This window comes from Macrotis lagotis, chromosome 1 (genome assembly GCF_037893015.1).
Source record: "Macrotis lagotis isolate mMagLag1 chromosome 1, bilby.v1.9.chrom.fasta, whole genome shotgun sequence".
Lineage (NCBI taxonomy): Eukaryota > Metazoa > Chordata > Mammalia > Peramelemorphia > Peramelidae > Macrotis > Macrotis lagotis.
Window position 1 is genome coordinate 601,364,836 of NC_133658.1, and position 17,794 is coordinate 601,382,629.

Sequence of the window (17,794 nt, forward strand, 5' to 3'; positions counted from 1 at the left end):
ATGAATTTTTTTTACTATTTTTTCTAGTTTGGTTAAGTAGTTATTTGGTATTTTGATTGTTATGGCATTGAATAAGTAATTTAATTGGGTAGAATTGCCATTTTTATTATATTAGCTCTACCTAGCCATGAGCATTTGACATTTTTCCAATTATTTAGATTAGACTTTATTTGGGTGAGAAGTGCTTTATAATTGAGTTCATATAGTTTCTGGGTTTGTCTTGGGAGGTAGATTCCCAAGTATTTAATGTTATATAAAGTTATTTTTAAATGGAATTTCTCTTTTTATCTCTTGCTCTTGGGCTTTGTTGTTTGTACATAGAAATATTGATGATTTATGTAGGTTTATTTTATATACTGCTACTTTTTTGAATTTGTTAATTGTTTCAAGGAGTTTTTTAGATGAGTTTCTTGGATTCTCTAAGTATACCATCAGATTATCTGCAAAGAGGGAAAGTTTTGCTTCTCATTGCCAATTCTGATTCCTTCAATTTCCCATTTTTTTCCACTTCTTCTGGAATACAGATCTATTTGTGGCACAGCTAGATCAAAAAGTTTTTATAGTCCTTTGGGCAGAGTTCCATATTACTCTACAGAACACATGAATCAGTCCATAACTTCTCCAATGATGTCTTAAAGTCTTTCCCCCCCCCCCCACTACATCACCTCCAACATTTGTCCTTTTGCCTTTCTGTCCTATTAGTCAATCCAATATGTATAAGGTAGTACCTTGGAATTGTTCTAATTTGCCTACCTCCAAACAACAATGAGTTAGAACATTTCTTTTAATATAGTCATAGATAGCATCAATAACCTCATCCAAAAACTGTTCATGTGTTTTGATCATTTATCAGTTGGGGAATGCTTTATTTTTAATAAACTTGACTCAGTTCTCTATGTTTGATGAGAACTTTACTAGAGAAAATTTTTTTCAATATTTTTCTCCACAGTTACTATTGCTAACTGTATTTTGTTCCATCCTATTCCCCCCCCCCCAGTGTTTATTCTATTTTCTTTTCTTTTCTCCCCTCCTCAAAAGTGGTTTTGCTTCTGATTATCCCTTCTATCATCCCCTCCCACTTTTTCCCATCCCCTTCCTCTCCTATTTTCATCTAGGGTAAGCTAGAGTTCTATACCCATTTGAATATGTATGTTATCCCCTCTCTGAGTCAGTGTCTATGAGAGTAAGGCTGGGTCACTCTCTTTCACCTCCCTCCTCTTCTACTCTATTGAAAATATTTTCTTACCTCTTTTGTGTGAAATAACTTACTCTTTTCTAATTTCCCCTTTCCCTTTCTCCCCATACATTCCTCTCTCACCCCTTAACGAAATCTTTCTAATATATTATCAGTTCATATTCAACTACCACCTGTGTCCCACCTTTGTTAAAGTAGGGCTCTATTTTCAAGGTGGAAGGTATACTGTACCAAACTTTTGAGGTTTTTACAACTGTTAACAGAGAAACTTCTAAAGACTTGCAAATTTTCAGTTCTTCTAATATGATATAATCTAAGGAGAGGTTTTTTTCTTCTCTCCTGGACTGTACTCTGGTCTGTGGGTTACCACAAGACTTGTTTCTGGCCTGGACTGTGACTCTCTTCTTCCTGGAACTGTAACCCAAAATTGCAACCGAGGACTGTGCTCCAGATCTGAGTATGGGCAAAGTAACAGAGTCCTGCCTTATTGATAGTAAAGAGGTCACTGTAATCTCTTACCCTTATAGTCTGTGGGTCAAAAGTTCTAGAAGTAGCTATCACAGAAGTGATTCAGTGGCTCCCAAGGACTGATCCTGGTCTATTGGGGTTGGGTGTTCACTGCTGAAGACTATGCTAGATTGTGTTCCATACTTAACCTAGTGTAACAGCTTTTTCAGACTGATCTTCTAAGTTGTTCTTGGCAATCTCTGGGTTTGTGAGGTCTGGATACTGCTACTGCTGCCGCTGACCCAGTCACCCTACTACTTTTTCTGGATTGCTGGGGCCAGTCAGCCCTGAGGGAAGGTATTGTATTGTATTGTATTGTATTCCTCTTTCACCCAGGAAACAACAGATGTTTCCTGCCTATCTTCCAAGTTGTTTTCAGCTAGAAAATTGTTCCACTTTATCTTTTGATGAGTTCTGCCAACATAGAATTTGTTTAGAGTCATTTTTTAAGAGAACTTGGAGGGGTTCAGGGAAGAGCTCAAACAAGTCCCTTCCTTTATTCCACCATCTTGGCTCTGACCCAAGATTGAGGTTTTAATTAGGGAGATGGAAGCCTTATAGTGACACTCAATACAAGATCAGATATATGTATCATTTAAGTTGAACAAACCTGATTCTAAAAACGAACTATTTCTTTTCTTTTTTTCTTTCTTTTTTCTTTTTTTTTGGTTTTTGCAAAGTGATGGGATTAAGGACTTGCCCAAGGTCACACATTAGTGTCTAACACTGGATTTAAACTCAGGTCCTCCTGATTCTAGGACTGCCCCCTTTAATTAATTCATCCTACTTTATTTTCTCTGGATGATCCTGGTTTCAGTCAGTTTTAACTTAGCTAACTGGAAGACAAATATCCCACATATTGTTCTTGCTTATGTTATCAATGGAAGAACAAGAATTAAGTGTAAGAAACAATTAGAGAGCAATGCAAGAGAGAATATTTAGAATGCTGAATTGTGTTTACAAACATTATGTGCTCCTAGAATTCAAAGGAAGTAGGTTAGATTCTTTAGGATCTATATTGGAGTAGGTGGAAATTTCCTATGGAATGTGCAAGCCACAGTCATAAAAAGCATTAGATCTGAAGTCAAAAGCTCTGGGATCAAATACTTTACTATCTCTGTGACTTTGGATAAGGTAATTAAATTGGGCCTTGATTTCCTTACATGTGAAATGAGAGGTTTGGATCAGATGATATCTAAAAACTTTTCTAGTTTCAAATCTGTAACTGCATATCTTTCTTCATTAAACAATGAAACTATGCTTTCCTAGCCACACCACTGATAAATCCATAGCTCTCTCTCTGTCTCTGACTCTTACTATGACTATGTCTTTTTGTTTCTCTTTCTCTGTACCCTCTCTCACCTTTTCTTTTCTTCTAACAGAGCAAAGGACTTAATCTCTCTTATTTTTCTCTTTGCCATCTGCCTACATTTTAATTCTAAAACAAAATTTTTTTAGTTTATCCTATTTGAATTTAACTTTGACTGATGAGTTATTAACTTCCTACAAAAAGCCTGTCCTATGGGAACATAGGTGGATACTTAATCATGTCATGCTGGACGCATGGACTCAGTTATTTAATAAGTGGGTATATTTTTTCTTCAGTCCCCTCTGACTTTTCTCCATCTTTGGTTTATTTCATTCTCTTGCTATCCTGACTGATCTCCAAGGAAGACTCCCAATGCATGACCTTATGACTCAAGGAAATGATTTCTGAGTGGAAAAGACTGGATGAAGCATACCTAATTCCTCCTACCATATTCTACCTGTCATGAACCCTGACTTTGATTTTTTTATGAAATGAGATGTAGTTCAAATTGTTCAAAGAAATTTGTTCAAGATATATTGTCCTATTTTCTATGGCCACTTGACAGTTGCTGCCCTACACTGATTTTTTATTTTTAATTATTTTTAATTGATACTACAATAAATTGGCTTTAGATCTTGGCTCTACTACTTAGTATGTGGGTAGCCTGGATCACTTTAAACCCTGAGCTCCTGTTTTCTCATTATTATCTAATCTATGACCCCATGCCCTAAAAACCAGAGAGTTGAACTAAATGATTCACTCCAAGGCCCTTTCCAACACTAAATTAATGAGCCTTTCATTGAGATTCACTCCATCCTAAAATTATTAGTAAATTATTTATTATTAGTAAATTATTTCATTTCAAGGAAAATAAAATCTATAGAAGGAAATACTTAAAACCCAAAGGGATACATTTCAGGTGGTGAATTTTGAGATATTCATGGGGAAGATATTTTGGGGTAATGGGCTTTCCTGGTACCCTAACTTTCATACTCTATCAATAGGTGGTCTTCTATTTCTTGAACATATAAAAGATGCTTCTCCTTCCATTTCACAGCTGTACTATTACTAAAATATCACAGGAGAGAAAGTGATCCATGATTATTTCCATTAACTAGTGAAGTGGGAACTACCTATTACATAAAAATTCAATGGGTATCAAACTTCTCTCCTCATCTGCCTAATAAAATGTCTGCCCACCAGCATGTACAATGGGCATAAGGTGGTGAGGGCAGAATTCTTGTGGAGTTTGTGCTCTCATTAGGGACCACAGAGCTCCATGCAAGGATGCCTCCACCTTAAAGGAATAGTGCTCATTAAGTATGCATCTGGGAGGCTGCTCTTGTATGCTAGAAGTTTTAATCTTCATCTTGGGGATAAATCTATTTCCTCTCTCCTATCCCCTCCTTAGTTCATCTAGGTAGTTTATATAAACTCCTCTGTCTCACTTGCAAATCATCATCTTCCCATCCCCTGGCCCTGTCAAACATGCTTATCTGCTTAGGAAGGCTGGACTGGCCAGGTCATAAAATTAAATGAAATTACTACAGAAGCTTGGGTGTTAGTGACAATGAGGTGAAATTATAGCCCAGAGAATGGCAGGGGGAGTTTTATGGTACCCCTTTGCTTATCTGTGCAGCAATTATTCAAAAAGCTGCTATTTTCTTTGATGTCTACTTTTAATATCTGTTTTTGCTTGCCTCAGGATCTTCATCCTGTTTCATGACATTGTTCCTTTTAAAATTATTGAATTTTTAGAACTAGGAATGACCTTAGGAATCATCAAGACAAATTCATTCATTTTATGATTGAGAAAACAAAGTTTCAGACACAGGAGGTGACTTAGCTAAAGTTATATAGTGAGGTAATGACCAGTCCCAGATAATTCAGACAACCTAAGCCCTAGTCTAGTGATCTTTTATCATGCCATGATACTTTTATGATGGCAGTTTTATGAGATGAAAATGGAGGTATTCTCAGATATAACTTATGGAGGCTTAGAATCTGCGACAGGGTCAGATAGTTGGTCTGAAATTTAGGAACAAGAATCTCATGAGAGACCAATTGATCTACTTGACTTGTGACCTTTAACAGTGAAGTGGTAAGATCTCTGGGTGTAGTTAGGCAAGTTATGTTTGAAATCTAGCTCTACTATTCACTATTTTTATGAATTCAGTCAAGGTACTTCAAAAAATTTGGACCTTGATTCTCTCATTGCAAAATAAGAGGTCTGAATTTAATAACCAATGTGTTGTTATTGTTCAATTGTTTCAGTCATGTTGGACTGCTTGTACCCGTTTTCAATTTTTTTGGGGGTTTGTTTACTTTTGTTTTTGTTTTGTTTTGTTTTGCTTTTGCAAAGATAGTGAAGTGGTTTGTCATTTCCTTCTCCAGCTCATTTCATGGTCTAGGAAACTGAGACAAGCCATGTGCTTGCCCAAGGTCACAGGCCTAGTTAATAGCTAAATTCAGATTTAAACTCAGAAAGATGAGTCTTCCTGACTCTAGTTCAGCACTGTTAACCACTGTACCACCTACCTACCTACCTTCAGTTATCTTTAGAGACTTTTTTAAGCTTTCATTTCTATAAATCAGTGTCATTTTCATTATTGTCTCTTTTCTTTATCTCTGATTTTGTTCAAAAGCAGAGAATCCATGACTATGAAAATGCTGTCTCTCTGTAAAGGTCCATGTCTTCCAATGAAGTTTTCTCTGATTGTACCTAGATAGAAGCTATTATTATCTAATCTGAAATCCAATTAATTCAACAAATGTAGAAAAACTGGATCAAGGTTGTTGTTCTTAATAAAATTAGAGAGTTTTCCTAAGGAGCATCCTGATAGAACACAAAAGAGTAATCTCACAACAAAGTGGTAAGGATTTCACTATACAAGTGATAAAATGATTTGATATTGGTCATTAGAGGAAGGCCCTAGATGGGACCAAGGGAATTCTTGTGAGTGATAGGTTAAGGATCAAACACAACTCTGACAGACTTTAAAAAGCAAGTTGGCCTTACCCTGAGACAATTAATCCTTATGATTTGACTCTGTAGAAAGTATAGAAATCTTAAAGAATTTATGAGCCCTGGAGAACTACCTTGTGCCTCTTGTAAGTACATTAAGGGAGTAGGGGATTTCTCTTTCCCCCACCAACAGCGGCATCCTGAGGCAGAAGCACTTGTGCACAGGAGATATTTACTTGTTTGAAGCCTGAAAAGGACATTTGGAGACCTCATTTCCTAAATCTCTGCCTTCTAGGTAGATAGAATTTTTTGAAGAGCAGCCCTTCAAATCGATATACTATTGCTTGGGAGATGGCAGGATTCAGAATTGAGATTCTAAGAAAGCAGAACTAGGGAGAATATCCACTGGTACCAGAATAAAGACTTTTTTTTTCCTTTTCATGAAAGAGTCTAGCAGTAGCCTAGCCAAAAGAAAAAAAGTCAGTTTAGCTAGAGGCCAGAGGTTATGGATATTATAGCCAACTGGGGGAGTGATGCACCCTGCAGAGCAATGTTTCTAGCCAAGACATCTTGCCCAGAACGGAGTTTCATTAGCATATCACAAAAGGATAGTAAGGTCCTGGCATCACTGGAGATGTAAATGCAATCTCTGTACTTGCTCACTCTTCCCGTTGATGGCTTACATGGTTTTTTGAGAGTGGGCCTTAAATTATTGGGGGCAGTGGTATAGCAGCGCAAATTGTTTTACTATGCTACTTCAATAACTTTGCATTTAGTTTTGTGTCACCTGACTATTTTAAAGTAAACATGAAAATTATATAGGGGGAAAATGGTCTCACAGATTGCCTTGAATCTAAGGTCTACATTCCAGGAGTTGGAGAGAGAGAAAGAAACCCTACAGTAGAATTTATTAATAATCTATTAATAGTCAATTTTCTGTGCCAGGCATTGTGAACAAAAAAGGTAGCTATGGCACACTCCCAGAATTCAAAAGAACTTAAAATCTAATGAAATTTCTTATCAGTGCCATTTTAAATAATCAGAATCACAGCATGTCTGAACCAGAAGATACTTCAGAGATCAATTATTACAACTCAGAACTCAACAAAAATTCCTTCTACACTATCTTTGAGAAGTGGTAAATGAAAACTCCTGAAGAGGGGATAAGTTATTGCCTTCTAAAACTCTTGACTTATTTTTGGAAAGCTTCAATTGTTGAAAAACATTTCTGACATTAAACAAAAACTATCTCCCTGCAATCATTATTTTTTGAGGGGGCAAGGCAATGGGTTAAGTGACCTGCCCAAGATCACACAACTAGGTAATTATTAAATATCTAAGGTAGGATTTGAACTCATGTTCTCCTGACTCCAATGCTGGCACTCTAATCACCTAGCTGCCCCATCCTTGCAATCTTTATTTAGTTCTGTCATCTGGTACCAAGCAGAAGAGTAAGACTGATTTTTGAAGTTTGGGAGACTGTTTTTCTATAGAACATAATCTAGGATTTCCTTAGTTTTAGGGTTTTTTTTTAACCTCAGGATGATATGTTGACCCATATAGAGGTAGTAGTCCTCCAGAACCCACAAATTTTTCTAAATTTATTTGACATTTACCACATAACTTCCTATAATTTTCTCTTTCTTAAACCTATGCTTTGTCACTTCAGATTCTTGAAAGTAAGGACTAGACATAATACTTATTTGCAGTGGTCTCATTGTAACTCCCTTCTCCCTTAGATCAAGTAATCAACAAATATTTATTTATTTTTAAAAGTTATTTCCTTTTTTTGCAAGCAATGTTTTATTTTTCCACTTTTTTATATAAACAGTTTTTTTTTTTGCAAAGCAAATAGGGTTAAGTGGCTTGCCCAAGGCCATACAGCTAGGTAATTATTAAGTGTCTGAGGTCAAATTTGAACTTAGGTCCTCCTGATGCTCTATCCACCAATTGAGTTTTAAATTCTCTTCCTCTCTCCACTTCCCTGTCTTGAGAAGGCAGGTAATTTTATATAGGTTATACATATGTAGTCATGCAAATCATATTTGCATATTAGTCATGTTCCAAAAGAAAACATAAACCAAAAAATCACATGTGAAAAATAAACGAAGTTCTTTTTTAAAAAAAAGTATGCTTTACTCTTTATCCAAACTTTATCAGTTGTTTCCCTGGAGGTGCATAGCATTTTTTTATCATAAATCCTTTTGTCTTAATTCATCATATTTCTAAGAATAGCTAAGTCATTCATATTATTGATACCAGATATAATGTTCTTCTGGTGCTGTTCACTTCAATTTGCATTAGTTTGTGTAAGTCTTCCCAGTTTTTTTTTTTTCTGAAAACATCCTGCTGATAGCACAAGAAAATTCTATCATAATCATATACTTTAATTTGTTCAACTATTCTCCAATTAATGGGCATCCTCTCAATTTCTAATTCTTTGCTATCACAAAAAGAATTGCTATAAATATTTTTGTACATATGGATGATTTTCCTTTTTTGTTATTCCTTTGGGATATAGACCTAATAGTAATACTTTGGATCAAAAAGTATGCAGCTTTTTAGGTTTGGGAGCATGGTTTCAAATTGTTATTCAGAATAGTTAAATCATAACTCTACTAAAAGTTCATTAGTATTCCAATTTTCCCACGTCCCCTCCAACATTTCTGTCATATTAGGAAATCTGATAGGTGTGAGGTGGTATCTCAGAATTGTTTTAATTTTAATTTCTATAATCATTAGTGATTTAGAATATAATTTCACTTGACAATAAATTTCTTCATCTGAATACTGCCTGTTCATATCCTTTGACAATTTATCAATTGGTAATGACTCAACAAGTATTGATTAAGTTACTACTATGTGACAGGTTCTTGGGATACAAGTTCAAAGATGAAAATAAAAATGTCTACTTTTAATATTATATTTTCATCCCTTAGAGAGTAAGTACATATGTACAGCATGAAAATAAAATAGATAACACAATAGATAGAGAGCTGGTCTTGGTGTCAGAAAAATCTGAGTTTAAATCTAGCCATATACATTAACTAGCTATGTGACCTTAGACAAATCAGTTAATTCCTTGTAACCTCAATAACCTTATATTTAAAGTGGAGATGACAATAAGAATACCTATGTCTGAGTAATGAGGATCAAAGAAGGTAATAATTGTAAAGCATTTAGCACAGTATCAGATACAGTAAATGCAATATAAATGTGAGCTATTATTATTTTTATTATTATATTATATACATATCATACACATATATCTTTATGTATAAATATATAAAAACAAAATTATATACAAGATAGTTTGAGAAGAAAAACATTACTCTTTGGGAATGGGAGAAGATGAACTTTTGGCTGTATCTTAAAAAAGAGAAAGACTACATGTGGGATGGCCTATATATGGATGAGGAATGATTAGAACAGAGATATGTAGAGAAACAAGAGACTTCATAGTATTAAGCTTGAGTGGTAGATGATTATTTGAATGACACATAGTGGGCATTCAACAAATATTTGCTAATAAAACTTACTGCGTTGTAGATACAATATTCCCCTTTATCTTACTGTAGGAGTTTGAGTAAAAGAGTTCCAAAATTACTCTTGATTAGCTTATAGCATAATAAGCTTTGGGCTGAGATTTTGATGATTTATTTCTGTGTAAGGTGAAACATGTCCTTTGTCTTCATGCAGAGTGAGAGCATTTCCTTAAAAAAATTGGGGTTTTGTTGTTTGATTGGGCCATGGAGATAGACTAACCTCTTTGTATTGGACCTATAAAAAGAAGTCTTCATTCCAAAGTTATAATTCTTCCTTTTTTTTGTAAGGTGATGAGGTTAAGTGACTTGCCCAAAGTCACACAGCTAGGAAATTATTAATTGTCTGAGTTTGGATTTGAACTCAGGTCCTCCTGACTTCAGTGCCACTGCTCTATCCACTGGGTCATTTAACTGTCCCTTACTTCTCCCTTTTTTTCAAGAGATTCAGAATAAATTGAGCCATAGATCAGATACCACTGACCTATGAGTGGATTTTAGACCTTGAAGGATGTCTACTCCTAAGCACAATATTTCAGGATATGATCAACTGATTTCCCCCTAAGTTCCAGAGTTGGAAGTATTCTGGAGCAGTTTCTGTACTGTAAATACTTTTGCCTAATATGCCTTACTACCCTGGATGCTTGAAAAGGTCTCTGTTAACCAACTTGTGAAGATCTAGTCATGAACTATTTTTGAATTACATTCTGGATTTTTTCCCCTGATGGAAATGTAGTTCTGGACAAGAGATATGATTTGGATGTATTGTCCTCAAGACTGAACTTAGCCCATGTTAAACCTAGAGCTTGAGAAGCTGAGTCAGACATTACATAAATCTATATGAATGGTATCTTGCCTCCTACTCTGTCATGAATTACCTGAAGGGACCTGACATACAACTCCCCTGTCTCATGTGAGTGCAACTAAAGCAGAGGAGACTGAGGAAAAGAAGCTTCTTTACATTAAATAATCTAGTTCTGTTTTCTGGCAGTAATGTGATGAAGTGCCTTCTTATGTCCCCATCAGTTAGCCTTGCTTTGGGAGAATTCATAACTCATTGATCAAGGTGAAATCTAAAATGACTGGTTTTCGAACTTGGCTTGCTTTTGTTGAAAATACTTTACATCTATTTAATTTCCGTATCTATTTCACAGTTCTCCCTAACAACTCTTTCCACACTATTAGCATAATAATTTGTCCTCAGATGAAAGGTCCTAAGGGATATGGTCTGCTTCAATTCAAAAAATTTTATAAGATGTCTGATACAGCACAATTTGTGCAATTAACTAACCAATCTGGTAGCAGTGCTTATCAAGTGCCTATCATGTGCCCAGGCCTGTATAAGAAATTGTGGAAGATGAAGAAAAAAGAAGGCAGACACCCTCAGGGAATTTTCTAAAACACATGAAATAATTATAGAATACTGAATTCTTCATTGAAATAAAATTTATTTAGAGGAAACTAAATCTTAAATGATTTTGTTGCTGTTGAAGCTCTATCTAAAATGGACTATTTTCTATTCCCAAAGCTTGGACTCAAAGAGTTTTAGATTGCAATCTAATGTGTCTTTTTCTACCTGTGAAACTTTGGGCACATTTCTTAATCTCTGTGGTTTTTCAGTTTCCTGAGTGGTTTGAATTCCATGATGTTCTACTAGCTCTACTGATCCCAACATGCTTATATACATCTAACTTGGTATTTTTTAAAGCACATTTTATCTCATATATGGAATTTTCTTCTTAAAGAGTATATACTCTTTAAATTATATACATTATTCAAGTCTTATCTTACATATTACCTCCTTCAGTAAGTCTTCCTTGGTCATCATAGTAAAAAATTATTCATTTTTCCCCCTCTGTCTTTACTAAGAGCTAAGTTAATTTGCTTACATTTTTCATTTATTTTTCATGATCCACTTCCAATTTGTAGTTATTTAGGTATGTGTTGTATCATTAAACTAGACTGTGGTTCTATTAATTCAGGGAATAGAAACATAATTTTGCTGAAATGAAGTTTCAAATTATATAATTTGGACTGTACCAGGCTTATATCATCATTGATGTAGGGAACTCCCATTTAGAAAAATACCTCTATCAATACTGATGCTCAGATCTTGTGCAAATTATGGTCATAGATAATTGCTTAAAGTAGCAGCTCTTAAAATGTTATCCTAGGACCCTTTGGTAGGGTATCTGTGATATAAAAACTAGTTTCACAGAGGGTAGAACCAAGATGGCACAGAGAAGTCAAGAACTTCCCTAAGTTCTCTTTAGCTTCCCTCAGAAATAATGTTAAGTCAAATTTTTGGTGTAATTCTGGAGAGACAAAAGAGACAGAGTGGAGCATTTTCCAGATTAAGAGACCTTGGAAGGATTTCAGGAAAGATTTGTCTCACTCAGTTGGAGGGGGGAGTGTTGCTCCCTATAGGGAGCAAAACCCAACACTTGGAGTAGATACCAGCACAGGAGGAGTGCAGAGGAAGTCAGGTTGAAGCTCTTAGTCACAGAAAAGATCAGCAACTGAGGCCCCTAGGTCCTGGCTCAACAGGCCCCGTGTGAGAATTCCAGGCCAGCTGTCAGGACTCTAGCACCAGTACTGATGACAAATTGAGAACCTCAGAACCCTATTCAGTCAGTGCAATTAGACTGGGCAAGATAAGTTGTTAGTGTTAGAGACCCAATGCAGAAGTCTGGGAGCAGGTCCCTTGTCTTCAACAGGAGAGCACCCTCTGTGGTCCAGGAACAGTGTTCAAAGTCAGAGAAAAGCCCTGCTTATAGAAAGATATTATGGTGAAAAGGAAGATGACAAAACCATCACAGAAGAAAATGACAAAAAAAAAGTGCTATATGTGAAGCCCAAGATGGGCATCTGCATTGTTCTCTAGACCCAAAAGATTTCTTGGAAGAGCTCAAAAAGGATTTTTAAAATCAAGGAGAAAAATTGAAAAAAAGAAATACAAGAGAAATTCAACAACTTGGAAAATGAAGCACAAAAATTGAAGAAAACAACTCCTTAAAAATGCAATCATGCAATGGGAAAAGAAAACTTATATTGTTTGGAATTTTCCTGCTTTATAACTCCTTCCCTTAGTCCTAGAGCAGATCTTTATCTCTTTCTGCTTGTAAAGAACTCCAACTTTTTCAGTTTCAAAGCCTATTTTCTTACCATGACCCTGGTTTTAGTCTGTAGGATACCTTCTGTTTTCATGACATAATTAGAATAGTTAATATACTTTAAAATTCATGAAATATTTTAGATGCAATCTTTCATTTAAAGCTCATGACAACCCTTTGAAATGTGTAGTTTTGTAGACGAAGTAACTGAGACTTAGGGAGATTAAATAATTTGCTCATAGTCACAAAGAGATGTAAATATGAAATGGGATTCAATCCCAGATCTTTCCAGTCCTAAACTATACTTCTCGTTCCCCTATATCACACTACCTTACTTTCATTTAGAGAACAGAGATAATAAATAGTTCCTAAGTAAGAAAGAGTGAGCCAGTTCATATTACTGCTCCTACTCACCTACTTTTCCCAAGTTGATGACTCACACTTTGGGTAATCCACCTCCAAAGGAAATTATTTTTCCAGAATCTTATCACTATAGACTTCAATTAGAAAATATACTTCATACATAGAACAATAAACTTCCATCAAAAGCAAAATGGAATAGTCATCCTCTCCAAAGGTTTGGTTAAAGCACTTCACAGAGTGCCTGGATCACTGTACATGCTTAATAAATGTTAATTGACTGAAGGAAAGGAGAATTAGAAGGGAGAGGAAGATAACATAAGCAACAACCAGAGATGGCAGTGTAACTTTAAATATTAATAAAGCAAGAGGATTGTAGTGTTATACAGAAAAAAGAGCAGATGACCTCAATTCAGATTTCACCTCTGGCATCTGCCTCCTGTGTGAATTTGGGAAGATCATTTATTTACTCTTTGTCTCATTTGCAAAGTACGAAGGTGGGATTAAAGGTCTCTTCCAGATCTAAATCAATATTCAGTCTGTATGATAAAGGAGAAAAAGTATTGAATCTCCAGTTAGGCTGGGATGTGGGTTCAAATTCCATTTCTGTCACTTCCTATGTAGGGGTCTGGTATGTAGCTTCCCTGGGTCCCTTGACTTCTTCACCTGTAAAATGGGGGATTGGGAGATCCTCTCTAGATATATATTTAAATCAGTTTTCCCTAAGGAAACTCTTACACTCTTTACAGAGTTGTTTTCCTTAGCTCTGTCAGGGAATCAGAAAGATAATCATTTCTCTCTTCTTTGCGACGATCCCTGATCCACACTCTGCTGCTTCCAGGGGCCTCTATTTTTAATATGCCAGTTGCAAAATTGAAATTGGTAGATTTTTATCCTTGATGCAATATAATTAGATACTTTAAACTACTTCATTTTTAGGAAGGGCCAAGGTTTGATACTGTTTTTCTTACTGAAGACCCTCATGATATTTCCTCTAGGGCTTCCAACTCTACTTCCTTTGGTGCTGTGTGAGTAGATATTAAAATATGGTGTTTACCTTTCAGAACCTTGTCCTTGCAAAGGAGAGGGGTGGTGGAGGATGAAATCAAATTATATTTAATGGGAGCACTAATCATTTTAATGGGGCCCTTATTATTCTTAAACTCTTATAGTTGTTGAGAGCATTATTTGAGATCCTAGGAAAGCATTTGAAATTGTGCCATAGCAATCCTTATAGGAAGCATTCAGCAAAAAACAAATGTCTTTAATTACTGGCATACATGTAGTTGGTTTTGTAATTATCAGTTTGCAGAGAAGTAAACTCCTGAGTGTTTGCTGACACTCCTCATGAAATCCTTCCAAGTGAGATATCAGTTTGGGTATTTGATATTACTTTTTTTTTTCTGGGGAAATATGAATCCTAGAGGAAGAATTCTTCTAAAAGTGTCTCAATAAGAAAATAAGTGAAATTTTAAACTTTTCCTTCCTTCCTTCCTTCCTTCCTTCCTTCCTTCCTTCCTTCCTTCCTTCCTTCCTTCCTTCCTTCCTTCCTTCCTTCCTTCCTTCCCTTCCTTCCATACCTACTTACCAACCTACTGCTTAATTGCTCTAAGATCTAAATAGCTTTGATTGGCATCTAAATTTTTTCGCAGTCTGGTGACTTCCTATCTTCTAAATTTCTATGTTATTTCTTCCCTTATTTTCTATCCCATTCATACTGGCTTCCTCACAGTTCCACAAGTACAAAATTCCATCTCCCCATCCTGTGTCTTTGCACCATTCCTTCTTTGTTGGAAATACTCTTCCTCTCCTTCCCCTCACTTTTGTCTCTTGGAATACATGAAGCTCTATCTTGTCTCCCTCCTTCTCTTCCAATACAACCTTCTATTTAACTTATATATCTTGTATACTCATATGTGTACACATTATCTACTCCATTAGAATGTAAACTCCTTATAGGCAAGGAATATTTTTGTCTTTGGGTCTGCAGTTAGCACAATATCTCACACATAATAAGTGTGCTAAATGATTGTTATTCAGTGAATGGCTGGGAGGCAAATTAAAAACTAAATAGCCATTTGATATAATCTCTAAGAATGAGAAATTAAATTTTTGCTTTGTAGATGGACATTCCTTAGGGTTAAAAAACAAATGGATAACACATCTAATATTCCCTTAATATCTAAACTCTGTGATTCTAAACTTGGCACAGTTCAGGTGCATTTCACCAAAACTTAATCTTTCCTTTGAAACAAAAATCATTTCAAGTCTACAGCCCATCTGTTATAAGTCAAGAAGAAGAAATAGGAACTTCTTGCTGCTCTTAGCCTCTTACCTTGGTGTTTGGTATAGTAGAATGACTCATCCAACCATCAAAATTATATATTACTCAAAGTAATAGTACTTTGAAAAGTTACTGGCTACACTTTCCACAAAAACTACACTTTCCATAAAAGAAAATATGTTGTCCATTGGTAAAAGCAAAGAAAAAAAGGAAAAACTTGTTTTGTGCTACACTGATGCAGATGCATTGTCAAGAGAGCCAGAGGAAGATTTTCAGTATTTTGAGTAGACCCCTTGAAAAAGAATTATAGGAAAATAAATATAAGTCACATAGTACAGGAAGGAATGGATGTGTTGCAATTTGCACAGTTGGAGGAAGTACTAACATCAAAGAGACTATATAGATTTCAAAACTAATTTGAGTATGCTATGTTTGTGGATTTGAAATACACTGATAGAACCTATAAATGCTAGTCTAGAAAAGCTGAGAAGTATAGAAGATTAAGAAATAAAAGGGCACAGGGGGAAGAAAAGGAAAGTTTAGAATAAAATAGAAGAAATATAACCTACTTTCCTATTAAAATAGCATATAATAATATTTTGATATGTCCATATAATAATATTTTGGTATATATGTATAATTTTATTCAGCTATTAACAATGTGTTAAATAGTGGGGATACAAATACAAATTGAAGTCTTCCCTGGAGGAACTTACATTCTAATAGAGGAGACAACACTTATAGAGCAGTGCTGGTCAGGGAGGAATATTTTGGTCTGGAGCATTACAGCAATGGTAAGGGTAATCATAGAAAAATATATTGACATATTTATTTCTTTTTCCAAAAATATACTTATTCCAGTGACATGTAAAGACAATTGTAACATTCATTTAAAATATTTTTATTTATTTTTAATTTTATGTTTAAATAATGAAATAAATCACATATTACATAAGAGTACACATGTGAGTTAAATCTCAAAGTTGTTTTAATTTGTATTTCTCTAATCAATAGTCATTTAGAACATTTTTTCATATGTCTATAGATATAGATTTCTTCATCTGAAAGCTGCCTGTTCATATCCTTTGGCTATTTATCAATTGAGGAATTATTCATATCCTTGTAAATTTGACTCTGTTCTCTAAATGTTTGAGAGATGAACCCTTTATTACAGAAACTTTATTTGTTTTTCCAGTTTAGTGCTATCCTTCTAATTTTGTCTACATTGTTTTTGTGTTATTCCTTTTAAGGATCAGTGATAGTTGATTTTGATTATACTTTCATAACTAGAAAGGGAGGGGGAAAGGTTACATGTACAATAGAATGGCAACTGTAAAGGATATGGCTAGTAATAAAGTGTGACTGGAGCTGACCCTAGATATAATTAATGGGCAGTGCTGCAACCACTAACAGTGATAGAAAGATTCTGGTGCAGGAATTCTGGGGATAAAGGGGTTAAGTCTCCCAGAATTAGATTTCTGGTTCAGGCAGCAGAATAGCTACTGCTCAGAGAGTGAAGACAGAAGCAATTCTGAGATCAGTACTGCAATAAGTCTACCAGACCAATCTGGAGGCTAGAGCAGTGGGTAGTTTGATAGGAACAGAGTGAGCAAGACTGGTCACTGTTGTGATTCCTGCCAGACTGGTGCAGAAACAAGGATAATAATCCATTTACTTCCCTTTTCTGTTTTCAGTTTGTAGAACTGCTAAACCCTAAACATGCAAATGTTCACAGGATCTTTGCTTTGGCTTGTGTGATTCAGATGGGTGGAGCATAGGAGAAGATGAGTTCTTCAGAGTTATCCTTCCAGTATTCCCACAGAAAAATGGGAGGAATTTACAAAAATTTTACAATTTTTAGGAGACAAGAAATTCTCCATGAGTGGAATGCTTACCATTTTCCTTTGAAACTTCTATAATTAATGAACCAAATGGCTATAAAATGTTGTAACTATATAGTTAGGTGAAGTGTATAGTTTGTATAGGTACAGAGATGAAATCTTTTATTGTTATGTCAATGAAATCTTGCTGAGATCACTGGACTGCCAGTAATGGACATATTGCATAACCACTCCCTGGCTGAGTAACTAATTATTAATGACATCTTGTCTTTGATTTTAAGTTTGGGCTGCTATTGCCACTGAAGCACCAAATGGATCATCTGAGATATTGGCTAAATTATGTTCATAGTCTTCATCTGTATGACATCATCATTAACTATAAGTCCGTGTTAAAATATTCAAGAGTCCTATTAAAATTTGTATTTTATATAAGTGGAGCATCTTATACTTTAGCACAAATAGGTTTAAACAGAATAACTATTTGGGAGAAGTGAGGGAGCATAGAGGGGGAAAATTCTGGGTGAATGATAATGTTGCCTCTGGGTTTGAATATCCACTGTGAAAAATCACACTTTGACCCAGGGATGCAAGTGTAAAAGAAAATGGAGCTATATTTAAAAGAATAGTTACAACACAAAAGAAAATAATAGGAAATTTAAGAAGAAATTAAGGAAAAGC